The sequence below is a fragment of the Ammospiza caudacuta genome, chromosome 15 (assembly GCF_027887145.1).
Source record: "Ammospiza caudacuta isolate bAmmCau1 chromosome 15, bAmmCau1.pri, whole genome shotgun sequence".
Taxonomy (NCBI): domain Eukaryota; kingdom Metazoa; phylum Chordata; class Aves; order Passeriformes; family Passerellidae; genus Ammospiza; species Ammospiza caudacuta.
The window spans coordinates 16,709,290-16,736,336 of NC_080607.1; the positions used below are offsets into that span (position 1 = coordinate 16,709,290).

Below are 27,047 nucleotides of genomic sequence, written 5' to 3' on the forward strand. Positions count from 1 at the left end.
GAATGTAAGACAATAAAGGCAGTGCAGAAGGGTCTCACACCGGAGGAGTTGCAGCTGCACCAATCACCAAAGATTAGGAACAGGCCTGCCCTTAATGGGCCACAGCTGTGTCCAATTAGAAGGGGAGTGCTACAAAAGAGTGGGTTAGCTGTTGTGAAGAGAGATGGAGTTTGTTGGCTGTGCAGAAAAAGAAGTCAGTGCTGCAAGGAACTGCCCGTGAGAAATCACTGAGAAGGTATGGGAGCTTTGCAATAAGATTACAACAAATTTCCAGTCAAAGAAATGCTTCAACCTCTTCTTGGGAAAGAAGCAGCTCCTAGAGCCCCTTGGTGGGTACTTTGGCAGAATGGAAGGTTGCAATTACATAACACCAAGTGGGATCTCAGTTTCCAGGCTATTTTATGAGTCCTACAGCACAGAATGGCAGGGATGATGACTCAGTGAAACTTCAGGGTACTGCAATGGAATATCCTTTATGAAAATGTATTTATTTTGCAAAGGTAGCTCTGATAGCTTCTAATTTCTGTGCTCTGCTATTAAGAACAGCACAGAGAGAATCTCTGTTTAGATGATGGTTGAAAATAGCTGCAAAACTGTAAGCAAACACAAAAAAGACAAAAATTCCAAGCATTTGCTTTAATTGGGATACCTTTTACTTAAAGTAACAAGCATGGAGAATGAAATTCCATTCTGTTGTAGAATACAAAGAGGAAGAAATGCATTCAGCAGCAATCTGTTGTTTTAATAGCAGCTATGGGAAGTCTTGGGGTTTAAATTATTCACACTGTCATACTCGTGTCTAGGTTCATCCTATTTTATACTTAGTTGCACTCAAAATGCTCAGTTTTGTGATGTATGCGCTATAGGTAATGTTGCCATAGTGAAAATGGTTTTACAGTGCTGTAGTAGAAAACAGCATAAATCTCTTTTCCCAGTATCAGTAGTATTGATATTGGAAAAATATAGGCTGTTAGTACTAACTTTAGTTCAGGATCTTGTTGCTTTTCTTTTTACTGAAGGTAGAAAATATTTTTTTCATCATAGATTTGGAAAAAAGGTTTATTGTTAATGATTTCTTCATTCAAGGCTTGGTAGCTTTCTTTGATCAGATTTGCTGCTCCTTATGTAAACTGCACCTTTAAAACTAACCTGAACAGGTTCATTGCTGTAAGGAAAATCAGTGTTTAAATAGGTGGTGTAACATGATATATGCAATAAATGGTAAATGATTAAGCACCTTAATGTATCTATAGACCTTGGTTTAATAGTGCTTTGACTAACCTGGATTATGACATATAATTTGACACATACACATCCCAATTCAATCAAAACCTCTTTCAGTGGCATCTTAAATAATACCCACTCATGCAGACTTTCACATTAAAGTAATTATTGGGGAGGGGGGAGTGGTAAGAACAGAAAGAAAGTTTACTCTTCCTCTTTATAGTGAAAACAAATGTGTTTTTCTCCAGAATCTGCCAAGCCTGTGTTTTAATGATTTAACAGATGGAGTTGGCACATGTGAACCTGGAAGATGCATCTGTCTGATTTTTCCAGTCTGAGGATTTTTTAACTGCATTAATGGCACAGACAATGGTAAAATATCACCTCCCCAGGCTGCTTTGCTCTCCTAACACATAATGTCTTTTAAGGGAAAAAAAGTGATAGGAGACTGGGGTGAGCAAAAGGCCACAGAAATGAGAATTTGAAAAGTTTCATATTTTCTGTCTTTACTGCATTAAGCTTTTAAGCCTTTCACTTTGAATTTCATGTGTATATGGTGTGGAAACAGAAATTCTACCCAGGCAACATTATGTGAGATCTCAGGCTTCTATTAATTAATTGCTTTAAATAAACACCATTTAAATAAGGAGACCAATAGCCACCAGTGCTTTGTTCTGAGTAATTGAAATTGAGTGTTGCTTTTCCAATTTGATAATTTTAGTTTGATGTGGATTAGTTCTTGCAAAGGTTCTGCTCATGTATAACTTTAGATTTAGCAATCTCATTGAGTCACTTGTGCTGTTCATTCAAGCAGGCAGTGCAGATGCTTAACTGTTTGGAATGAGGGCTTTAATTTGAATTTCTTTTGGACTGGAATCCTTAGCACTCACCTGGATTTTCTGCTGAAAGCAATGGAACACCTTTCTGTGCTAAAATCCTGAAGTCTCTTGGTAATTTGCACTGAACTCTGGGACAACAGAAGCAGGAGCAGATGACCCAGTGTGGTCCTTTCTAGCCTGACCCATTCAGTGAGTCAGAAATGCCTCACCAGTTCACAGAACTAAAGGGTGTCTGTGAGAAAGTTCCCTTCTGAGGAAAGCCTTGTCCAAGGGCCAGTACTCCTGTGAGCTGCCCAGCTGCTGGCACTAACGCTGGGGATCAGTGCTCTTGCTTGTGGAAGGGTCATTCATTCTCACTCTGTTTGTCAACAAAAGTGTTGTGATAAAATGAAATTATCTGCTCCGGGCTGTGAACTGTCCAGGACTTGCTTGAACAGCACCATGCTTTGTGGTTCACCCCAGTTTTACTTTACTACTGCTGAGGAAAAAGATTTCAAGAGAAACATATTTCATTGTTAATGAAACTAGCATAGCTTTTCAGTCTGTCATTGAAAAAAATTTAAATGACAGAGAAAAGGGCAGAAAAACTTTTCGAAGTGCTCCAGAGTTTCAGTTTTAGTTTCTGCTGGAGAAAAAGATCTAGTGATAGAGCTGTACATCAGAAATGACTGCAGTGATGTGCTTCACTTATTTGTGTATCTATTGTTGAGTCCATATGTCACACACTAGGATTTACTCACTGCTCAAATGAGGGATGTATCTCTGTCTGTGAAATTTGCTGGGCCAATGTTATCACATTAGGGGTTTTCAGGAAAATCTATTGAAAGTCCTCACAGATGCCCCACCTGCACTTCCTGGTGAAATGGGGAAGGAGGTGGAGCTGTGGTTCTACAGCTGTGTTGTCTTCTCTCTTCCATCTCCTTCCATCTCTGTAGTACTCCAGTCTTGATGTCATGGACCTCTTTGAGACTCTTAAATTAGTGAAACACACTAGGTAAACTTATTAATACAGACTGCTTCTCCATTTCCTGCCATTTTGTACAGCTTACATTGCCTGTTTTATGTGTCTAATGAGACACCTGCTCTGGGCTACCAACCATCATAGGTTTCACAACCCCTTGGAGATGCCTCTTTCACCTGATGAGAGTTTAGGCTGCCAGCTTCAAATAAATTCATAGCTTCAGCTTGTAGTTAGGTGGGCTCCTGCTGCCTGTCATCTAAGCACATAAATAGGAGGGTTTCAAAATGCCCTCACAAAGTTCTAGAAAAAGACTTCAGTCAGTGCAGGATCAGACACATTTATTTCAATAGTCTTATCCCTGATTCACGTTAAATAGAGACAAAATTTATCTCTTGATTTTTAGTGAATCAGAAAGAGTGCTAAGAAACCCCTGCATTCAGAAGCACTCAAGTCCCAGAAAGGAGGTGCCAATTTTCTGCAAGCTTGGGATACTGAAAATATCCCTCCATTAACCATAGCAGATATTGCTGTTTATTTTCTTAATGCCCTTTTGTATTTTAACAAATGACTGTAATAATTTTCATCCTCATTTTAAGGTTTGATTAATTGGTTCATTGTGTTCTTTCTTCAGAAGGAAATGTGTTACTGATATCCCTTGCTATGAGTGACATATGGGTTCTAGCTGAAATGATAGAACGTCCTTTCATTTAGCAAAACAAAAATATGCTTGGCACTCTCTTCTTTGCTACTCTTCCAGCCAAATTTAATTTGTGAGAGCGATGTGGCTTCTTTGTCATTGGTTATGGTGACAGAACTTCATCTGGGTGAGATTCTTCATGCCTGTGAGGTGAGGTCCATGGGGTGGCAGCAATAATGAGAGAGGTGGTTTTCTCTGTTCTCTTCTGCCAAAGTGTTTAATGTCGCAGCTCAAATCAGCTAACAAATAGAAAAGGATGGAAATATCTGAAAATATGAAAATGCCCTACTTGGTATGAGTTCTTTCCTTCCTTTCAAATTTTCTGGTAGCTGTTTTTCTTTAAAAATTCTGCATTTTATTTTAAGATAGTTTTCTAGAAAACTATAAGGTGAAGTCTGTGTTAAGGGAAATTGCCTTTAAATGCAGCAGTGGAAATTACTTACATTCTTCAGGATTCAAGCCAGTTAAGAAACTGGATAATTCCAGAGGTTTTTGTACATGCTTTGCTGTATGTGAGAGTACATCCACCATGAGCCTTCATTTCAAGCCCAAACCTTCTCTCCACACATTGAACCCTGTTATGAATGGACATGGTGCTGTTTGTGTCCTACTGGCTGTTTGTTCCTTGTGTGCTTGTCACAGCACTGTTAGTCATGGGTGATTATTTTAGGAATCTTTGGAATGTCAGGTACATTTTGCCTCTCCAGCAAATACCAAATTGCAAGGCTGTTGCCAGTTCAGGAGTTTTTATTAGCTTTTAATTCCTTGTTTTATTTTGGACACTGATAGGTAGGGTACTTGATTCATTCAGCTGTAGCTTTTTACTGTGTAACTGAGATGAATTCCATCTTTCAGAGAAAAGAATTTTACCATTATTGAAGGATGTTTTTATATAAAATCACTGAACACATCATGCAAGCTGAGTATAGATCATATAAATTTAGTGTCTGGTCTAAGAAAGATGAAATTTAAAACTGCTTGGAACACAGGTGCTGCCTCTGAGCCCTAAGTTATCTGATTTGGAATTGATAAGTGTGTCCTGGATAAGGAGAGGCAGCAGTGTTGCCAATTTTAAGAAACTTTTGGGAGATCACAATTTTGTATCAGAGTACGTGCGCATATGTTGGTGGCGGTTGTTGTTAGGAAACTGTTTGTACTCAAGCATGGATTTAGAATTTTTTTTTCCCCAGTAATCTGTTGATTAATTTTTTTCCCCCAAGGAATAGAACAGTTTGTGTGGAAAAAGATGTAACTACCAGTATGCCCATGTAACTACCAGCTTCCATGATCTTATAAACCTAATTTATTTTTTTTTCACAAACCATTAGAATGATGGCTTGACCAAGCCAAGTTTAAAGTGAATAAGTTTATGCCCCACATATAGTCTACAGTGACAGGATTTAAAAAAAAAATAGTTACATAAGCTTTAAAGTAATCTGTGAGTCAACAATTAAAATATAAAAAGTAGTAAAATTCCTAAAAGATGAAAGATCAAGGAAAAAAGCATTCTAGATCAATTTTCTTCCTGCCCCCAGTTTCAAATTCACGATAGAATTAGGTTTTATTTAGTGTCTAAAACTGCAGTTCTTTGTAATCTGGGAAGGACATGTCCAGAGAGAAGAGTGTTCTGTTTGCCATCTAAGTTTACCTGGAAATAATTACTAATTTGTGTTTTGAGTGGAAAAGTTGTCTTGCACCTAGATTGTGGGTCTGGATCCTGTGGATGAAATTCAGGGAAGCTGAGATCTCCTTGGAGCTTAGAATAATTGCTGTGTTATTCTGGTTAAATCATTTAAGGTTTCATTTCTGTTCTAGAGAGAGGGTATAGCAATATTTCTTTACTTCTGTCATTTTCCTGGTACCTTCTTAGGTATTCAGGAGAGGAATTCTGTGTTGATCTCTGTTTTTTAAAATCTAAAACTTGAGGAATTGTGAGGGGACAGAGGGGACATTTGGATGTTAATGTAAAATAGTAATAATCAATAACAAATAAACCTTCCAGCCCTCTCAATGTTGGCAGTTGGCAGTTCCTTATTCCAGCAGCCAGGTAATTTCAGCAGCTTACTCTGGTTCTAAGATTATTTATTTACAGTTTTGCTGTCCGATTTGGCAGAGTGAACCAGGTGATTTGGAAAACACTTGTGATTTTTTTTTTTTTGTGATAAGAAATGAGGTTTTCTTTTAAATAGCGTGGTAGTTATAGTAATAAACTATTGTTGATAAATTCACATCAATGCAAGATAAAATTAGTTTTGCATCAATATTTGTAAAAAATATATCAAAGCATAGGTACTGTGATGGAAGTGCCCGAAGGCAGCTGAGACATGATGCCAAAAAGAAGATAAGAGTGTCAGACTGCCCCAATCCATGAAGCCTTTCCTGAGTTATTGATTGAGATTTCTCTTTCACTGTGATCATGTAGAGTCAGCCAATAGAAGCTTTTAGTACTAAAGTGGAACTGATGTAAGAGAAATGAACATCATCATGACACTGCTGGTTGCCATCTCCGTGGTGGCAAACACTGAGAGGAGACAAACACTCCGCTGCACAAAGTGTGACTGAATGCCTTTAAGGACTAGAAAGTGCTAAATGACCTTTCATCACTTTAATCACTTGGCTGGGTAGGAAATTTTTTAATGAAGGTTATAGGGCTGGAAAAATATCATAGATGATCATGAAAGTGGCATGTTCTGCTCCTCCTGATTTGGGGTTTTTCCAAAAATTGTCTCTGCAACCAGTATCTTTTTCCTTGGAAGAAAATACTTCAGCACAGTAATAGTAACAGAATCTCAATGTTCTATGTGGTATCAGATGGTGAAGTGGTGGTTTTTTAAAGCAGTGGTTGGTGTAAAAAATCAGAATTTAAAGACTTTCTCTGTGGCAGTTGTTTTTGCAATTTTGTTTGAATGCCTTTAATCCTGTTCCCACTGTGTAAAATAAATCACTGGCATAATTACTGGTGTTCCTAAAGGCTGGTTGTGGCCTTTAGAAACTGGGCCAGAGCAAATAAAGTCAGTTTGACTGTACATTGCTTTTTGAAGAGGTAGTCTTTGTTGTATTTTCTTGTGAAGCAGTCAGGAACTGCAGCCCAGTTACATCTAGACCCTACACACTGGTTGCTTATCCCTATAATGACAATAAGAAGCCTCTTGGGTGACTTTTTGTGGGCATAAATCAAGTTATTTTCTTGTTCTTGTTTGAAACAGGAAAACTGAGTAGAGGGGGAAAAGCCAAGCAGCTCAGTTAAGAGATTAAGCTTTCATAAGAGGCTGGGATGAAGCCATATAATAAATTTAGGGCTGATGACCTTTCAAAGAGAGGCTTGGAAGGAGAGCAGAGATTAGAGGTTTGGCTTCATATCCACGTAGAGCTGCTTGGTGTAATCTATAGGGAATCAGTGATTGCTTGCAAGGGTATTGTGGACTGAAGGAAGAATATGATATATTGAAATTTTGTTAATATTTTTAGTTTGGAAGATGATCTGGACTCCAATAAGCTTGTCCTCTCATCTGCAGCTATAGAAGTTGGAGGAAGGTTTATTCAGTGAAACATGGTTGTTTTTCAGTTTTTTGTTTTTGTTTTTTTTTAATAGGCGAGCAGGGAGTTGTCCACTGCTGTCAAGAAGATGGTAATCAAGGGCAAGATGTAAACCACGAATTAAGTGTTCAAGAGTAACAGATCTGAGGTAAGATGGCATTCAGTTTTCAGAGATGATTGAGCTCTTTTTTTGTGCTGCTGGAAGTACTGGAGGTTGTAGTGCTGAGAGCACCTTGATTGCACAGCCTCCCAACTCTGCTTCCCCACTGGCATGGGACCATGCTGCTGATTCCTGTAATTGTCTGCACTTCTGTGCACTCTCCTTTTGCTCTGCTGTTTCCTGCTATTCCAGGGACTCAGTTTACATTTACACTGGCTCATTACACAAGGCTACCTTTAATATACATTAAGACTCCTTATACTGTAATTTGAGAGATGCTTTGTTGTTCCTTTCCTAATTGATGCAATGAGAGCTGTCTGCAGAGACATCAGTGTTAAACATCAGAAGAGAGTTTTTGAAGTAGAGCATGCATCTGATGAGCCATGTGAGAGTGTTGCAGGGAAAGAGATCTCTGCTTGCATTAATAAATGAAAACAGCCCACCTTGTTTGAACAGAGAGACAAATGAAACATTTGTATCCTTGGTGATTTGGATGCTGGCAGAGAAGTTTTGTCACTCCTTTGACTTCAGACACTGTCTTAAAATTTTCTCTCAGAATACGTACCAAAGAAAAAGGAAGGCAAGGTCTGTTTTTATTTCTTTACATGTTCAGCAGGAAGACAGTGATTTGTATTCAGGCACATCATGTTGTTACATTACACAGTGTAATCCCATGAAGTGTGATAGGTCTTGAAAGATGAAAAAGTCTCTGTGGGACAGTCACTCTTGGGGAATTCACTTATCAGTTTGTGTCATGGCTTTCCAAGTCAAATCAAAGCTGCAGAAGTCCCAACATCTGTGGTGCATGCTCTTACTTTTTAAAAATCAAATACAACATGAGCAGTAGGAGTCCTGTTCCTGAGCTGTAATGGATGAGCTTTGTCATAGTGTCATTAATATTTTGTGTTTCTCAGCACATGCTGACTGTTTGGCATTTGGGCTTTGCAGGGGCTCGTGCAAATGTTGCCTTCAGTTCCTGTGTTATGTAAATTCATTCCTTTTGTATCACTTCCCACCCCCAAATTTTGCTATCATTTGTTTTTGTAGCTTCTAGTGGACGCAGGCTCAGAGTGAAGTGCAAGGGGAGGAGTGAAGTGTTCATCTGATTCTGCACGAAAGGCTTGCGTGCATGAATTCCAGACTCAGCACAAACCCTTAAGGCCTTGAAATTTGCTTATGTCACATACCTGCACAAAGCTCTGCAGAATTTAGAAGTCTTTTTACTCTGGGTTTGTCACATAATTTGGAGGTTTAATTACACTCATGAAACTGCTGAGGTTATTAGAATTCACTGTTTCGTTAGCTGCAGGTGAGGCAAGGGAAGGCTGCAGAAAGAGTTGTGGTGAGACTTTTACTTAATATGCTGAGATCTTCTACGTTTTTCCCATGACAGCTTGTCTGCCAGGTTACATTCCTGAGCCTCAAATATCACTGCAGCTAGACATCTCTTGAAACCTGACCCATTTATTCCATTCCTACTCATCACATTTTGGTGTGGAGGCTCAAATCTGACTTTCCTGCACAGGAAAAAGTTGGAGGGAAACACATTTTCACATTAGTTTTCCCTGAGGGGGGCAGAAAAGCTGCTCTGCAAAGTGGAAATTTTCTGATGAAGCACAATTTGTTCAGATCTCAGGGTGCTGCAAATAATAAGCATGAGAAGAATAGAAAACAGTAAGAGCAAACTTCTCACTTTGATGAAATTTGCTTTGTGGTGATGGAGCGAATTCAATTTGCAAATTCAAATCGGGTCCTAAAACCATATTGAGTAAAATAAACAAATGTTGCTTTATTGAAACATTTTAACCTGAGCATGTTAAGCATCATGACTTCTGCATACATTGAAGACCTTAAGAAAATCTCACTGTTTTGTTTAAGGTTTTCAGATTCACAAAGAGCTTAAATGAAATTTAGCCTGGAGTAGAATACCCTGCAGAATGTGGCTGTGTGCACATGAATGAGTGTGTAACTGCAGGGGAGGCTCCCTTTAGCCAGCTCTCTCCATATGGGTGAATTTACCTGGGCTGGCTCATCCCAGAAGGCAGAAACAGCTGGTGCTGTTATGTCAGAAAATGGAAAATAACTTCAGAGACTCAAAGTCACTCTCCAGCTTCAAAGCCAGATATGTAAGACAAGTGAGGGAATGGCAGATTGCAACAAATCAGTCTTTGATTAATCTCTCCTGGGCTGTTCAAACAAATTTGCAATTTTTACTAAATACAAGCTCGGTGTGCTTCATTGATGAGAACAGCATGTATCTTATTTTTATGCCCAGATCTCACTGCAGGCTAATGCCACCTGGCATCAGTGCTGTCTTGAAGCTTTTCTTCAGTTCATTCAAGACTTGATTTTGCAGCTGCTGGTGCTTTTTGAGTGCCCCCTCCTCAACTGATCATATAAACTTTTCTTATGAACTGCAGAAAGCAATGTTCCCCGAAGGAGTAGGATGGCATTTCATGTGTGATGAGCCCTCAGCTGGCTCTTGGGAGGAGCTGAACTTAGAGGTTTCTCTTTGACTCCTCACATCTTGTTCTGTAGCTTTAAAACCAGCAGTGGTGAGAGATTGATTTTAAATGCCCTGAGACCTCCCAGGGAGACGTTGATGTAGTTCTGGAAAGAACTGGGCTTTGTTCCTGTGAGCCCCTTGCCCATCCTGGGCTGGGCTGGGATCAGCAGGGCCATGCTTTTCTGTTATCCTGTGCAACAGCTGTGCTCTGGAATAAGCTGCTGCTGGGGTTTTGTTAACATTCTGCTCTTCCACATCTCACCTCAAGGCTGGGGAAATAAAATGGCATTAGTAATGTTATCTGATGCAACTATCAGTTCCATGCCAAGTGGAATATCTCTTGAATTATCAGTTTGTGCAGCTGTGGTGCAGCTATTATGAAAGATCCCTGAGGATTTTCGTAGGCAATGTGGACAAGGATGGCTCTTAAATTTTGCATTCAGGCATAGTTCAACTGTCACTAAGAAATAAAGGTCACTATAGAAACTGGAGTGAAATGTGAAGGCTAAATTAAGAAGAGAAAGGTCCACAGGCAAGTAAAAGCACTGTTCTGACTATCTGATGAAGACAGACATAAGCATGTCTACTTGCACACATTTGCTTTTCTGATCTGTGCAGTGTTTTTAAGTGGATCTTCAGTTCTCCTAGGAAACCATCGTTAGGCTAATTGAAATGCTACCTTTAAAAGCAACAAATGTCATGATACATCTTAAAGGCTTTCAAAGAATCCAATGACATTCATGCTAGGAAATAAGATACAGTCTATACAAACATTTCAAGCACCATGAGATAAACTGTGAATGTTTCCAAAGCCAGTAGACTTTCCTTGTATTTTAAACTAAGTTTTAAAATTATTTCACAGTGTTTCCCAGAAAGGTGAGGGTAGAAGTAGGACTCAGTCCAGAGAAATAATTTTTCCTTCAAGGGAGTGTTTAGCAATGGGAGCTTTTTCATTTTCTTTAGAGAGGAAATGGCTCACAGGATAGTTACTACCACTACTAGTGTCATGTCAATCGAGATAATGTTCATCTTCTCATTAAATAAGAACATGCAAGGAGAAGTCTGTTATATCTTTATGGAGCTCCTTCTCTTGTTGAATGTTTTACTCATTCACACCAGGCAGCCAAATTCTCTAGTACATATGTGTGCTTTAGGATAAAAGATGCATATGTTAGAAAGAGAATTGGCCAACAGTCAGGGAACTTTACTGAAAAGGCTGATTCTTTTTTCCCTGTCAATAACTACAAAACAGTTCTAACAATAGCCTGATATGAGTTTGCTGTCATGGTGGTATTTGGGGAAGAACTTGGGATTTGTAGGCTGTTATGTTTGCTTATTGATGTTTGTCCTTCTAAACAGTGTTAGAGGGGATTAAAGTAGAAAATTTTTTGTCATAGCACCTTTTTTCTTATCATGGGATGAGAATGGCATTGTCCTTCCTTCACAAGACCAGCAAAAGTCCATTTGGCTTCCACTGAAGATAAAATGTGGTCCAATTTTGTTAAAGAATGTATTTATTCTTAGAAAGTCCTAACTTTTGCTTCATGGCTTGAAAATAGACACACATTTTAATCAAATTTGGTCCATTTTTTCCTACAGATGGTGCTATTTTCCCATGAAAAATCTTAAAAGCTTGAAAAATCAAATGGCTTCAATGCCAATTCATTTTTAGCCCAAAGGAAAAAGCCAGGATGCTGCAAGAACCGTTAGACTATGAAGCTGTGTTGCTGTGGTAGTGGATGGAAAGGAAATGGAAGCTCCCCAGTTCCAAAGCTGTCCCTCTCTATTTTGTCTAACCAGCCTCTCAATCTGAGCTCTGAAGTGCTGTCACATACTGGAATAGGCTCATACAGTGCTGGGATTTATTTCTGTGAAACTAAGTTTTGTTATTAATTAATTGCTCATGCATGCAAGCAAGTGGAAAATATGGCTTCCAGAACTTTCTGGGCTTTTGTATTTCTGAATCTACATTATCCCTCATTCTTTGTCATGACCCACTCTTTTATTGCTTTTGAAATATCCTATGGTCAAAACAGGGAGGTGACTGTTCACTCCCCAACCCAGGAGCTAAACAAGTCTGACTGTTCTCTTGAGGTACGAGTTTAATGTATTAAATGCAGTAGACAGAGACTGAACATTGACAGGAATCTTGTGCTTCTCAGTCCTTCTCACTCTCCTGGTACAACCTCACAGGACTTGTGTGATGGTCAGCCTGATAATCTGTTCTGAATGATGCATTCTCACTCTACCTTTTTCTTTTTCTGCTGACAGACCATTGATTCCATGTGCTCCTCTTGGAAAAATGTCTGCAGCTATTTCTAACACATAGCACAACGTGAGTGATCCAGCTTGTTTCATGAGATGTGATTGCTGTGTCAGGCAGGTGCAAAATTATCTGTGAGGCCACTCCTTGTAATAACAGCCTCTTGCCCCACTTGTGCCACTCAGTACTTTTTCATTTCTGGCTTGTCTTGAGTATAAGTGGAGCTTGCAGTCTCCTGGATTGCCAGTCACACAAAGAGCTGTTATGTGGGGAAAAAAGGAATTTGATACCTCTATCAAAAAGTCCCCCCAAAAGTTTTTACATTTGAAGTCAAAGTCAATTCTTAAAAGGCAGCAACAGTCCATATTGTGTTTGCTGTCACTTCCTGAAAATCCCATTCCTGGTGTGTGCTGTGAACAGGTCTTGTTGGTGCTGATTCAGGCTCAGTCTGAATCAGAAATTTGTCAGGACAAATTTCCGAGACAGAACCTGAAATGTCAGCAGGGCAGTGCTGATACTGGGAGGAGTTGCCCTTCTCTGGAATTGCACAGTGGGAGAGCAGAAAGCAAATCTCATTTCTTCTCATTTCAGACCAGTGAGGGTTTTGTTTTGCGTTTTTGTTGGGTTTTTTTTAAACTCAGTGTGTGTCACAGGCTGGCGAAGGCTGAATGTGTCCCTCTGTGGAGACAGTCGCTGCTGGAAACAGGCTGTCACCAGCAGAGTGTGTGACCAAAACAATACAGTTTTCTTTCTTTCCCATTTTTCTCCTTTCAGAACAACTCCTAGATGTTCTGTATACTGGCAGGCAGGAGGAAAAGACAGATGGTGTGACAGTGGGAGAACAGTCTATTTTAGCACTAATAAAAATGGGTCCGGAGATTCATATATGGCAAAAAAATGATAAACTTATAAACTGGGCATGGCAGGGATAAAGCAAGATAAGCAGTGACCTTTCAGTGTTAGAGCTGCACAGAGTTTGTTTTTTTACTTTTGCATTTGAAATTTAGAGCTTTCAATTCTTCTACTGCAAAATATCTATTAAAATGATTCTAGTCCTGGTGTACAGTTTAACTCCCATTTCAAATGTTATTGAGCAAAATATAGTTTGGTTACAGAAAGTAAAATATTCTCCTGTTCAAAAAGGTTTTTTCCCCACCTGTGTCAATCCTAAATCTGCTTGCTCTGTGCATTTTGTGTGTATAAAAAACAGGAGTAAAAATGGATGTTACCCCTGATCTGTGAACTTTGAGTTCCTGACAGTTCACCTGTCCTGGCTTATGCAGTTCTGAGGAGTCAATAAACCTGGGAAGGAGAGTGTCCATTGCAGTTCCTGAGGGAATTCTCCCTGTGTGGCAAGGGAGAATTTGAGTTTCCCCCTTTGGCAGTAGTGCAGGTCTCACTGTGAGGGGATGAGGAAGACTCTTGCATGGGCTCTTGTGGAAGGAAAATAATGGGATTTCTTGTTCAGTCAATCATAAAGTCTCACCTCCTCCTTTGTATTGAGGTTCCTGTAGCCCTGGGGATTTTATATCAGTCTGCAGCGTTGGTAGCTGTAACTGCTGGAGGGGATAAAGGTTGTTAAAATGAAATTATGCTTCCTCTTGAGAGACCTTTTACAGGTCAGCATAGCTAGGCCTGTCTTGACTGTTTTCTTTGAAGGAATTCACTTTAAACTTCGCTGAAATTAGCACATCTGCCAGGAGGGAAGGGGATACATGGCCAAGAGGAGATGGATTGCAAAGAAGTTACCACTTCTGTTGCTCAATGCCAACAGTGTCTGTCTTCTCATTGGTAGAAAGGAAAATATTTCCTCTCTTTTAAAATATAACCACAGTTAATTCCCTGTAGCTATCACTTGACATCTCACAGATTTGACATCTGCAAACTGATTTAATTAATATTTGAGCTACCTTTCACAAGTGTATAGCACTTCCAACATACAGAAGTGCCAAGTCTTCAGTTGATAAAATAAGTTGTTTCCAGAGTTTCTAAAGATAAAATCATCTAATTAAGTCACCTTTTCTGTTTGCTTCTGATTTAGTTCTCAAACTAACACCTACAAATGTCTGAGAAAACCCCCCCACTGTCACTTTTCTCATTAGTGTCATTACTGGAAAAGAAATGTCTGACTTTTATGGACAAGCCCCATCAGGGTCAGCAGAATGTGAGATGCTGAGAGAATCCGTATGGATACACCTGGGATGCTCTCTGCCTGCAGAGATCCCGCAGCCAACCTTTGCTGCACTTTGAGAAGTTTGGTGCAGGGCTCCATTAACTGAGTTGGAAGAACAGCTTTGTGTTCTGTACCACTGTTCCCAAACTGCCCTCAAGGATGGAAGAGGGGGATAAAAGAAACAGTGTGGAAGGAAGGAAGGAACAGAAGCCCAATTCAGCTCTCATGGAAGTCTCCAGGAATTTTTCCGACGACTTCATGGGAACTGAATTGAGTTGCTGATGAGAAGCCATGTTCACAAAACTCCAGACCTCCTCTTCTATTCTACATCTGCACTGGATCTGTTGAATTTATTAGGAATAAAAATCTAGTTTACAACATGTGGAAAATAGAGGGGGTGAAGGTTATGAGAAAACCCCAACTTATTGATGTGGGAGTGGAGACCTCTTGCAAAATGGACTGTTTCAAATGTACTAAAAACATGTTCCCCCCAGCACCCAAAGACTTCCTGCATTCATAGTCCCTGACTTCATCAGTTTCACAGCATTACTTTTCAATCAGCAAACATCATAAACACAGGAAGGCAGATTTATGGCTGTTTATTAGCCAGCACCATTACTGTATTTACTGTAGTGTGAAAAAGGAAATCGGGGAAAAGTGCTATAAATCTCAGTGGCTGCAACCCAGATGCATTTATTTACTTACTGGATACTTCCCTAGTAGCTTAGCAGATGCCTGCTAGTTTACACTTATATTTTGAGCATATCAGCAGAATGCTCTAGAGGGATGGGTGTTAAAATCCTGCTGGGGTCTGTTGTGGGCACTGCTAGGAAGGAGCTACTGAAATGTGTTCAGTTTAAGCAGCTAAAATAGTTATGGAAGAAACACCAAGGTGTTAACCAATCACTGTGTGTTTAAAGGGAGTATATTTATAAATCTGGAAGTATATAAATATACCATCTTGCAATAACAACAGAGAAACATCTGGATATTAAAATAATAGGGATAAAAGCAAAACTCCTTACTTGTTAACATGAAGATATTCTCTGTTCAAAGAGGAACCACAATCCTCAAATCTTATCCAAATTCCTGGAGCTGTAATATCCCACCTGAGCTGTGTAGGGGGCTGGTATCAGATGGGGAGTTCTGTTTCCTACAGGGCAGACCCAAGGGTTGTACTTCACCATTGAAGGTATAATTGTAATTTATTCCAAGACAGTAAGTCATCTGCTCCTGGATGACCTATTTCCATCTGCACTCAAAAAAAAAAGTTATTTTGGACATGGCTCTTTTCTAATGTTCAGAAATGCACAAATACTTCCTTACAGAACCCTTCTGCATTGTTCTCAGTAAACATGTTTTCTTTAAAGAATGTGACTTCAGCAAATGTTGCATTGTCTAGGCCTGTTCTTTACACCTTCATTATCTAGAAAAATCTGCTTAATGACTGGAAGTTAAATTGAATGTGTTTAGGCCTCAAGTGTCTGAAAGTTCTATTTAATTTATCAGCTTTCCAATAAAAGCACAACTTATTTATTCAGTTCAGATTTGTGGTCAGATGCAAAATCTGTATCTAGATGTGTGGTTGAAGTCCAAATGTATTTTTTCTAAGGGGAAATCATGAATCTTTTCAAACCAGTTGAAATATCTTCACTGATTGTCAGTGAATCAGGAATTAAGTTCACCCCAAAACGTAGAGGGTTTTAATTTTTACTATTTTTTCCTACTTACTACTGGCTCTTATTGTTAATGCTGTTTTTAAAATGAACAGTAAAATGCAAAGAGTATAAATTATAGATGAACAGTTTCAATGAGGCTGTTGATTGCAATGACTGAAATCTAATTAAGCAGTTTAAGATCTAAGTGATATTATTATTAAAGAATTATGTTAACAGAGCATTTGATCAGTCTCATAATTTGTTTTATGTGAATTATACTTAGGAGATAATGTGATTCCAAGTGACAAAAAGCTCAGTTCTTTTTCTTCCCTCTTTTTTAGAGAAAACTAATATGCTATATTTAAATTGAAATAAATTGACAGAGAGGTCTCCTGGAAACAAAAGCACTATTTTGGCATTTTAACTTGAACTGACTTCATATAAATACTAATACTGACTACAGGGTTTGAGATGACATTGTGAAGTACTTTTAAAACAGGAACAGAAATGTCTGCAGATGAATATATGCAAATACATGTATATTTTTACACAGATATGCTAATTTGTTATGATGACAGACTTATTAGCAGTAGCAAGCAAAGTGGCTGTGCCACACTACCTTTTTGACTATGAAATCTGTAAACATCCACTTTTTAATTTAAAACAATTCAGGGTATTTTCTAAATCAATGGGAATCCATGAGGAAGACATTTATTATTTCATTTACCCGTACAGTTCATACAAATTTCTGAACACATTGAATTGCTTCCCGTGTGATGCAGCTAAGTAGGAATCGTGTGGGGACAGTGTGCTAGATAAAGATATCCCTGGTTTTTGGAATTCAGGTCTGTGCTTGGTGACTCTGGGAGTCAGCCTTGATCTGGTTGTAATTAATGTTTGTGCTTTTCTCATTCTCTGAATTCCATCAGTCCCATCTCTGTCAGGTCCCAGCAGAGCATCTCCTACAGAGTCAAGAGACAATTCAGCATATCTGGGCTAATCACACATTACACTTTCTTGTTGCTTGTACACAGATGTTGTCTAGCAGAGGTGTCCTAAATTTCACTGTAAGCTTATTTCTGGGAGCATCCTTTCCACACCTCAGTGCCTACTCCCCTTGCCTTGGATGCTGAAGGGCTCCTTTGAGGTTTAACCCTGTTTGTGTCCATAGAATGTGAGTTTTGTCCCACCTGCCACAGACAGCTCAGAGCATCTTGGTCAGCCCACAAAGAGAATAAGCAGTTGGAAGAACTGAAAAAGACAAAACAGGAATCATTTTAGATACAACTGGACACCAAGAATTAGCAAAATGCTATATTTTTTTGTTGGATTCCTTTGATTTTTACTCTGTAGCTCTAAGTTTGTTCCTTGGTTACCATGAAAGGAAACCAGCAGGATTTCAGTCTTAAAATTTCAGTGTCATATAACTGTGGGTTTGTTTGAAACCAACTGTTATATTTCAGTGCACAGCCTGACGAGTACCCTGGGGAAATGGGCGCAGTTCCAGCGGGACAATCTCGTTCCCAGGTTAAATGTGTTGTGCTGTGGTTGCTGCTGCCTTGACCCTGTTTTGGATGAAAGGACCATGTCACAGCATTGCCATTTCCCTGCCCACCCCTCACTGCCTCTCCCCCATAGACATGCCAGGCATTGTTGAATCAGCTCCTGGAATACTCTTGATAAAAACAGCCCCAATTCTGCTGCTGCCTGTGCCCTCCCAGTTTTTGGACATCTAGTTATTTTGATTTAATTTAAATATTGTTTCAATGTGTTATTTGTAATAGATGGTCTCTGGCATATATTTATTTTTTAAGCTTTCAAACCAAACAAGGCAAGGGACGAGGGAGCAAATTATGGGGAATGAGATGGACTTGAACAGAGGAGGACTGAGGGTGACAAACACTGCAGAGGAAAGAGAAAGTCATGAAACAAAAGGAGACAAAGCAAGCGTGGCTGGATGATTCACCCTTTGCTGGGCTATTGCTTTGTGTGTGGCAGGACTCACAGCAATAACCAAACCTTTATTCCTAACTCTGCCCCTTGAAATGTGTTGTGCCTTTTCTCATATGGATCATTCTGTATCGTTCCTTGAAGACAATCTCTAATGAGCCAAAATGTGCAGTATTGTTTTGAACCCATTCTTGGTTTTCTTTTCATGTCTGGAAGGATGGAAAATTAATTTTGCTCTTGGTCTGGTTCAAAATCTTCCTCCCACACTGTGCAGCCTGGATGTGGTGTTGGAAGATAGTATGTTCTGGCTACAGGCATCAAAGCGAGATCCAAAGGGCAAGCAGCTTTCAATATTTAACTACTAATAATCTGGTTCATAAAACTGACTGGGTGTTTATGGATGACAGCATTGATACTTTATGCTATTGATCTAACAGATGCAGTTAATTCTGTATTTTTAGAATATAAATATATGCAAAAGTCATTCTTGATCGATAAAAAGAAATAACTCAGCCAAGTGCTTTTAAATGTTGATGTGTCAGCAGCCTTGCTATCTGTCATTAGCATTTTTTCTTTATACCTTAAATTTAATCCATACTTTTCTGAGGTTATGATCAAGAGGCATAAAACATTTTACAAATTCTGTTTGCATGTGATAGATTTTGTGTTCTATGATGGCTCTGATCTAATAGGGGATCCAGCAGCATTAGGAACTACTGACAGACTCTGGCTTAAATTAAAGGTGAACAGCCATTTTGGTGTTTCAAGTTTTAAGCATTAAGCTAAACATGGTTTTAAAGAGATTTAATTTTCATTGGTCTGAACTGAGTTCTTCCCAGAAATCCAACAACCACTGAGGTGTCCCAATTCAACCTTTTCATTGGGAATCACAAGATTTCCATAAGACTTTTCAGGCCTACTGCTTCCAAAACACCTTGAGATTCTTAAGCTCAGGTACAATGGAAGAAGAATTGTTTTGTTAGTGTGTGAAGTGACATATTGATAGATAGGTACCTCCTGAGTGGTGGTTTCAAATATTAAATGATGATTATCCAGAGCTCCAAGGCACTGATTCTTTGAAAGGGCTTTCAATTTTGTGGGAGTAGAATGACAGGGGCTGATTTCAGCTGATTAATACTGAGCTACTAATCTGTACATTCTTTGTTCTTGACAAATTGTATAAATTAAGTTCTGAGGAGAAAGGACCATCCTTAAATCTGAGAGCAGTGAAGAGCCTGGTTGAGAGGAACTTGCCCTAAGTGCTCCCTGCCTTTCCTTCCTTGAGCATCTCCCAGTTTCAGACACTATCCACCACCCTTCAGCACCCTGTGGGAGAGAACTGTTGTGAATGCACTGTGTATGAAATTTAGGGAGAAATCCATGTCAGAAAAAGCACAGGATGTAATTAGGTACGATAACCAACGTGTAAGAAGGAACCACAATTACCTTTGTCTGTTGCTTATAGAAACAGCATGTGATGAACCCACTCATGAAAAAATGAAGAATAATTAAATGTTTATACTTGCAGAGCCCTAGGGAAATACTGTACCTCTTTCTGTCCCGCTTCAGGTAATGTTATCTTCCAGGTCATGGGGAGAGTAGTAATTTGTACAAGAGAAAGAACAAGCCCCAGTATGACTGCAGTACAGCTTGAACTTTAACTTTTGTTTTTGCAGAAGTATCAGTCAGCTGCACAATCCCTCTCCATTTTTCTCCCCTCTAAAGGTCAGATAACACTTCTTTATTATGTTCTCTGTATTTTATGCAAGCACCTTTTGCTTGAAAATTTTCATGTGTCACTCATACATCTGTAGGTTGAAACATCTCTCTGAAGCATCCATCACTCACTCACAGCTGACACCTGGTCATAAAGGTGACCTATTTCATATTAAAAATCCATTTCCTTTCATTCTCACCACCAGGATATGTTCTGCCTTTTCCCTTTCCTTGTCAGAAGTTTAGACTTAGGGGTTAGATTGAAGATTCTTTGAAGGTAAAAGGATGAATTGTTGATTCTTTGCATCACTGTATTCTGTCAATTTTATTTTAGTGCTGAGGAAAAATCCCCAAACAAACATTGCTTTCTGACAGAGAACACTAGAACACTGTCACACTGAAGGATCACACTTTGTATGCAATCCTGGTGAAATTGTTTCCACAGTGCAGAGTCTCATATGAATCTCATAAATTACAAGGTATCATAGGATGTTATTGGAGTTCCTTGTGGGATTTCAGTGCCTTGTTTTTTTTTTTTTTTATATTACTTGGAACATGGTGCTGAATTGTGGAAAAATTAATTAAAAATGAATTTTAGGATGAGAGATCTCCTATATGTTACAGAAGTCTGTGTTATGCAAAATAAAACAGTATGCATAACCTACCATGTTCCTGACATCTCTTGGAATTGTTGAGCAAAACAGTCTGTGTTCACATTTTAAGAGACACAATAATTCTCCAAAAGTTGCAAACTGTCTTTGAAGAACCCACAGGTTTGTCACTGAATTTCATTATCAATCAAGGCATTTTTGTGGGGGAAAAAAGGTGCCTTGAAGAGAACTATATGTAAGAAGAGGAGGATAATCTTCAGGATAAAGATGCTGCTTCTGTTATGAAGTCTTCGGCACTTGATCAAATTTAGCTGTAGTGTGTGTTGAATTAGAATTTATTTTTATTTTGGAGTTTTAAATTCCTTTTTCCTTCTCTACTTTCCACTATCATTTCCTCTCAAAGTAGTAGAGAATAATATTTACTACTTATTCATTACATAAATGATGCAGAAAATCCGTTCATCATAATGTTTAATGTTATGGTTTTTCAGTTTGGTTTTTCAGTCTTCAGTTTTGTTTGGTTTTTCAGTTTTGTTTGGTTTTTCAGTTTTCGAACTGAAACCACCACATCTTCCTCATTTTCAGCTACCTAGTTTGTTTTTGCTTTATTCAAAATAGATAAACATGCACAAGGTAATTTGGATACATCTTTGTCACGGTAAAATCTGTACTGATTTAATGTGGTTATCTGGGTTGTGATCAGTCTGGTCTCTGGCATGATAAATATGGTGTTTTTTCCAAAGAAAAGTGGAAACTGAGAAAGTCCTGTTGCTAGAAGAGAAAAAATCATGGAGAGAGATTCCAGGCTTTGGAAATACAGTTGCCATTGTTCACTTCTCCTCATGTAACCCTGATCAGTGTAACACCATTACTCATCTGTGTGCTGCCCTCCGGATTTGTTCCACCATGTTCCACTGGACTTCTCAGGGGCTAATGGACCATTCACACTGACTTACCACACCAGATACCAGGCCTAAGCAGAAATATTTTTTTTAATGCTTGGCAGTCTTTTTGCTGGAAAATCTGAATTTGGAGCTTGTGAAGTAACCTTCAGTATTGTTGTGAAGTATAAAAATTCCCATTACTCCCTGCCTCTCACAGCACTGAGACACCCACTGCCATGTCTGTCCTGAAGGATCATACTCTGTTCATGATTCCTTTTAGCTCTGACCTTGAGGGGATCTTATGAATCACTTTAAGTTTCATGAATTAATCTTAAAATTATGAAACAATGATGACTGTGGCAAAGGACAGCACATTTGAGAGACAAAACAAAAGAAGAAAAAGCTGACAGTGCTGGAAGCGGCAAAGCAACCTCAGAAGGGTTTTATCAGGAATCAGAATGTGATTTCTAGCAGTGAGGTGCTACCTACCCCTGTCTGAAACAAGAGCTGTCAACTGTCTGAACACAAAATTCTGATGAGTTTGTACTCTTGCCTAAGAGATACTTCATATTTTGATGGGGCAGTTTGGAGAAACAAACACAGCTCTGGCCATTATAGGGGAAGATCTTCTTTGTGGTGTAAGCCCACAGCATTCCACAGGGAATGGGAGAGCAAGTTAATGGGACATAGGGATGAGAAGAAAAATTCATCTAATGGTAAACATAGCACATCTTTGCCATTGCTAGTTCATGTATACTAGAATATTTTACATTCACTGTGGGCTACAGCCCTTTCTTCTAAAGCTGAAACTACTGTTAATGTTTCTGAAAACCAAAATGTTACTGATCAATATATGTTTTGCATTCCAATGTTTTTCCAGCTATGAGGGATGTATAACTGCAATGATTGGCTGAAGTTTTTTTAAAGGCAGATTAAGTCGTGATCATTCTTTTAACATATTCATTGAAGAATTAGCACAACTCTAACTAAAACTTATCATTCCTATATCTTTTCTACTGATGCTTTTCAGCAAACACCATTTACTTCTGCTTAGGCTCATTTGGTTATTAAGAAACCAAAGTAGTAAGGAATAGTTTCTCTCTTGTTCTCCTGTTTGATGTTGCTTGGACTGTGTCTCCCTGCGTTGCAGGGGAATTGAGCCTCTGGCAGACTCTTTTGTGCTCTGATTCTAGAGCATTATTGGAGATCACTTTATTATCTTAGGCTCTGCACATCACTTCAAAGGCAGTAAATGTTAAGATGGTGTGCAATCATCTGTCATATCTATCAGGTAGGCAATGGATTCACTCCACAAAGCCTTTTAAAATTCTGTAACAATCTTTAAGAACCTTATCTGAGTGTCTATGTGACATGAAGGCACCTTCAGACTCAGACTGGCTCATACCTTGAAATGCTTCACCGTCCTCCAGCCGAGCTCCCCCTGAGGTCAGAAGGAGGTGAGCAGTCAGTATGGGCCCCAGATTTCTCATTATTGTTTCTAGGTGCATCAGTACCAGGATTAAACACAGCAAACATCACAGTCTGAAAGTTTATAGAGCTAGTAATGCAGATACTTGTGAAATCTGTGGATTTAAGGAGCTGCTTTCAGTGTGTGTTCAAATACAAACAGATGCTGACTATATTTTTGCTGTGGAGAAGCTCAGGGATTGTTGCTCTTCTAATTGTTCCATTCACAATATTTATTTATACTTACGTAGTTGTAACTGGATTTCCACATTCTAGCTGTGTTTGTAATGAAATGTGATTTGTACTATTCTGTATCATCCCAGAATGAGACTGGGATATCTGACTGACTAAATAATGTGAGATAAATGTTATTACATAAACTTAGTTGTACTTACAGTTTGGGGTACTCAGCTTCTGTGAACAGTTAACATGGGATTCTCCAGCATGAGTTCCTTGTTTAAGTGAACATCTGTCTCAGTCCTTCATTATTAGGATTCAAACAAACAATTTATGTAATTTTATTCTTTATCTTTTTCTCCTTCATTGTGTCTTATTCTTTCTTTTACCTACAGGAAAATCTCTGCAGCGTTCAGACTGAGAATTTGCTGTCTCAGCTGTCTTTGCCTTTCCTGGTGCTTTGTGCTCTGAACTGGGTCACACGCAATTTTGCAGTGATACAATTGTCCTTTCTTGTGACAACCATTCCTCCTCAACTTGCTTCCTCTGCATCTTCAGTCTGAACACTATGAAAGATGCACTAAAAGTAAAGCAGGATTCCTTTATGTAGCTAGAATTTCAGGCTGGAACATTCATAGTACTTTTCCAGAAATTTGCAAAACTATTGCTTCAGGTTCCCTAGTTCTGAAGAATTTAAGCAGAAATTCAGTCTTCAAACCCCAGCTATGACTCAGCCATTTTGTAATTGTATTCTGTGGTAGTAGAGAAACTGATGTTAAATGATGCCCAACTTTATTTACTGGACAAATACTGTTGCTGACTGAAGAGACAAACTTCTCTTGTAGCAGCTAAAAGTTTGAAGTTTATCATAATGTGAGGGGACAGCATATCAGATAAAACTAACAATTGTTTATAATGCTAAGACAAGTGTACTGTTATATTGTCATGGCTGTGGCCATCTAGTGCATTACTTATCTCTGGCAGTGGCCAGTCCCACATGAAAAGGTTGCAAGGAAGCCCTACAGCAGACAATCCTGGAATTATTATATGCTCAAAAGGGCCCATCTGTCCTAACCTCAGGCATGTAGAGGCTACCTTATACCCTCAAGCAGGAAATTTTTGTCTGTGATTTTTCCCTCTGTAGAAAAATTTATGTACCAGCTTTTCAACTTGATCTCGCTCCCTCGGTTTTTCTAAGGTATTGAAGAGGTGTGAACACCGTATGTGATCTGCAGAGAGTGTCAGTGGGAAATGAGAAATGGTAAAAACTACTGAAAACAGCAGTGTGTGTTTGAAGTTTGACTCCTGTCTTACTTGCTTATTGCAGAGAGCAGACTGGAGAACCAGATGATACGTGTCAGAAAAAGTAAGACCCTCATCACTTTACAGCAAGAAATATTGCTGATTTCCTTCTGAATGTTTAAGAAGCTATTGCAAAATATGTCCAATGTTGGCTGCTCCTCTAAAAGTCTGGGCACTCTCCAGGAGCAGACTCAGCAGTGTCAGCATGGTAAGAGACAGGATTATCTCCAGGAAGTTCAGAAATGAGGAATCCTAGAAATCTCATGAGGTAAGCCAATCTCTAAGAACCTTAGATACACTGGCAAAAATGAAGATGTTCAGACAAGTTGTGTAAGCTTTTAGTCAGTTGCTGAATTCCGATTATTCATTTCCAAACTTTTGGAGAGTCACATAAACCTGTGCCTTTTGCCGAAGGTGTAACCCACTGTCATGCCTGAAAGACAAAAGGAAATAGCAGATACTCCATGGGCAAAAAGACATAAACACAAGAAAGTCTCTAAAGGATGGCAGTGATCATAATGGCTTTTACTGCCACGGATCATCAGCTGTCTTAGAACTGCTAGACTCGGCTGGCTTTCCCATTCTTCCTTGCAGCTGGTGGGAATTTGGACAGCTGAGGATCTAGAAGGACTGGGGCAGAAAAGCTGTGCAGCCTTTTAGCACTGTGGGTTTGTTCTGCAGTGCAGCACTGCCCGGTGATCGCAGCCTGCGGTGCTCAGGGTGTGAATGGCCACAGAACGTCAAACACATGTGTTTGTGTGGCCTTTGGGTGGAAAGCATTCAACCCTCCTTTATTAGTTGTGTCTTTAAAAAGGTACCTTTTGAGGCATCTTTGAGCAAAGGATTATTTGATTCTCTCACTCACCTTCAAAAAATGAACTTTAAATGAAGCCTCAGAAATGGAGAAAGCTCCCTACCTTCTTGCTTATAGACAAGGGACTGTTTTCTTGAGGGATCAGATGTCTAGAAGCTTTCACAATGTGCACAAAACAACTTATGACAGAATAGCAAGCTGCCCTGTGCCATCACGGCAGCTGGCAGCGAGTCATTGCTTCTGGCCCTGTAATGCAGACCTTGCGTGTCTGGGAAATAATGCCCAGCCAAGTGTGATTGCAGCCTATTATTAAGGCTTTATTTGTGAAATTGGTATAGCTGAGGTCAAACATCTTTCTCTCTATTTTCACATAGTGCTTTTAGACAGCTTTCAATAATGATTCCATTATACCACTACTAGGAAGATATTTTATCTTGTATACAAATTGCTAGTTAATTACCGAGTTGTTTTTCACATCTGATTCAGCTTTTGAGTAAGACAGTATGACATGGAGCCAGAGGCAACACTGACTACAGAAAAAATGGTGTTTCAGCTTTAAACTTCAAGTGAGTGCAAGAATTTCTGAAACAGATGAATGCAGCCCAAGAGTTACTGTAGGTGGTGAAATGCATTGTCTGGAAAGTGAAATGATTTGGAAATGGTTGTTTACCTACAGTTCTCCAGTTGATGTGTTGTGTTGGCTTCCTTAAAATGTTTTAGATCCACCTTGAGTTGTAAAGAGGTAGAAAATTATTTTGCTTGTAATGTCAACCAGTTCAGAATTGTTCTTTGATTTATGTGCCTTATAATATCTTGACATAATGAATGGGGAACCTCAAACCTGGGAGCTGATGCTGAACAGGGGAGGATGAGGTGGTGTCCTTACTTTCAGAGTGGTTTCTTAAGGTCAAGTACAGAGACCTGGGTGCAGGGATATTTTAAAGTATCTTGGGATTAGTGTCAGAGATACCTTATCTGTGCTGACTTTCTCCAGATGTTCTTATTCCTGCAGGAGAAATCTGCACAGTGGGTGCTGACGTTTAGATGGGACTAGTTTAGAGAAATTCCCTTACTCCCTGTCAAAAGACCACAGTACTTTGTGTAGCTGTATTTCAGTCACAGAGAAAATCCAATAAGCCAGTAAGAATATTAATGTGAGTGGAATCTCTAGGATTAAGTCCTGAATTTCTCTGTAGAGTCTGAATTCTTACTCTTACAAAAATGTTGATATGTCTTTTTCCTTAAAGAACTGGACAGTTTTAGCAAGGTACTGACAAACACTTTAGAAAAGCATGCTATGATAGTAACCTTGTAAAGAAATATAGCACTTACAACATCACCTGCCAGAGAAAACTTGGCAAGTCTTCTAATTTGGTCAGTGAATGTTGCTAAGGGGAATATTAATTTGAGATATTCATAGCTCAGCAGAAAGCATTCTTGGTCCCTCAGCTGTGCACTCTGGAAGGGAAATATTCAAATAAATAAAATAAACTCAGCATTTTGTATTTACAACAAAAGGAAAGGGATTCGGAAGGTCTCTTACAGTGCTGGTAATTCTCAGATTTATTTTTTCACATCTCATTGCATAGGTAATAGTGTTTTTTAATGTACCAAGATTACTTTTATATCACTGAAACTCTTGTCTTTATCTGTTTTATACTGTTATGGATTATGAAGGAATCAAGTTCTCAGGATTTGCTGGGGGAAGTTGGCACTGCTATCAATTTATGTAGCCCCATGATATCTGTGAAGAAAGGTTTGCCATTTTGTTGCGGAAATTAATGAAGGAGACAATGTAAATTATCTCTGTATTAAAAAAAAAAACACCAAAAAACAACAACAAAAAGCCCCAACCAGAAAACAACAAATAAACAACAGCAAAAAAATTAAATCCAGATGTCTAAGTTATAGCTCTTATGCAGAGAGGGATGATTTACCATAAGCAGTGACCTTATGATGTCCTAAAACCCTTTACCAATTGTAATTAAATAAAAAGAAACTCAGAGGGGAAAAAACCTCCTAGAGCCTAAACTCCAGGACACATTGTTTAGGGAAGGGTATTTCCTTCCATACCAAATGTCTCAGCCACCACCATTCTCAAGGATTTT

The 27,047-nt window shown here is 39.0% G+C and overlaps 1 long non-coding RNA gene across 1 annotated transcript; it reads left to right on the forward strand.

Annotated features, from left to right (window-relative positions):
* The first annotated feature begins 184 nt into the window (after positions 1 to 184).
* LOC131564475 (uncharacterized) lies at positions 185 to 26,891 on the forward strand. The gene is made up of 5 exons (XR_009275384.1): positions 185 to 235; positions 7,314 to 7,406; positions 24,151 to 24,189; positions 24,309 to 24,393; positions 25,426 to 26,891. It is a non-coding gene; the product is annotated as an uncharacterized LOC131564475 (long non-coding RNA).
* Positions 26,892 to 27,047: the final 156 nt, after the last annotated feature.